The sequence below is a fragment of the Camelina sativa genome, unplaced genomic scaffold (genome assembly GCF_000633955.1).
Source record: "Camelina sativa cultivar DH55 unplaced genomic scaffold, Cs unpScaffold05241, whole genome shotgun sequence".
NCBI lineage: Eukaryota > Viridiplantae > Streptophyta > Magnoliopsida > Brassicales > Brassicaceae > Camelina > Camelina sativa.
The window spans coordinates 1-577 of record NW_010926329.1 but is presented as its reverse complement, the minus strand read 5'-3'; the positions used below and the strand labels follow the sequence as shown (position 1 = coordinate 577).

The 577-nt window shown below is 39.7% G+C and overlaps 1 long non-coding RNA gene across 1 annotated transcript; it reads left to right on the top strand.

The window, feature by feature from the left end:
• LOC104774752 lies at positions 1-577 on the top strand. Its single transcript, XR_765486.1, has 3 exons — positions 1-21; positions 366-436; positions 536-577. It is a non-coding gene; the product is annotated as an uncharacterized LOC104774752 (long non-coding RNA).

Sequence of the window (577 nt, the reverse complement as noted above, 5' to 3'; positions counted from 1 at the left end):
CAACAACAATGGAGTTCTGGGGTAAGCATCTGTCTTCTTCATCCTTGTTTATTATCTCCGTCGTCTCTATTGTTTCCTGTTTTCACGTTTCGAGAATTCGATCGGTTGTTTCATAAGAAACTCGTGTTTTTGCTTTGCTTTGCCTTATCATCTGTTCGTGTGTTTCGTGTTCGCTTTTAACCTTCGTTAGAGTTTCTTACTCGATTTTGAAAACTGTTGAATCGTGTGTATCTGTTCATACTTCGTTACGTTTGTTAGCTAAGCTTGTTTAGGTTTCGTTTAGGTTCTCTAAAGTAAACAAAGTGATGAACGTTCTGAGAAACGAAGGACTCATGATTGATTTCTTGTGTGTAATGTTTATATAGGAGCTGAAGTGAAGCCAGGGGCACCTCTCACGGTGAGGCCTGAAGACGACCACCTCATCCACATCTCTCAGGTTATTTTTATTTTTTAAAAACTAGGTTATTTGAAGTGTTTTAGGTTAAGCTGCAACGAACTAGCTTGATTGATTCTGGGTTTCTCTCTATGTGTGTAGGCGTCGATTGACGGTAAGGTGAAAACGGGAGAACCTATTGTC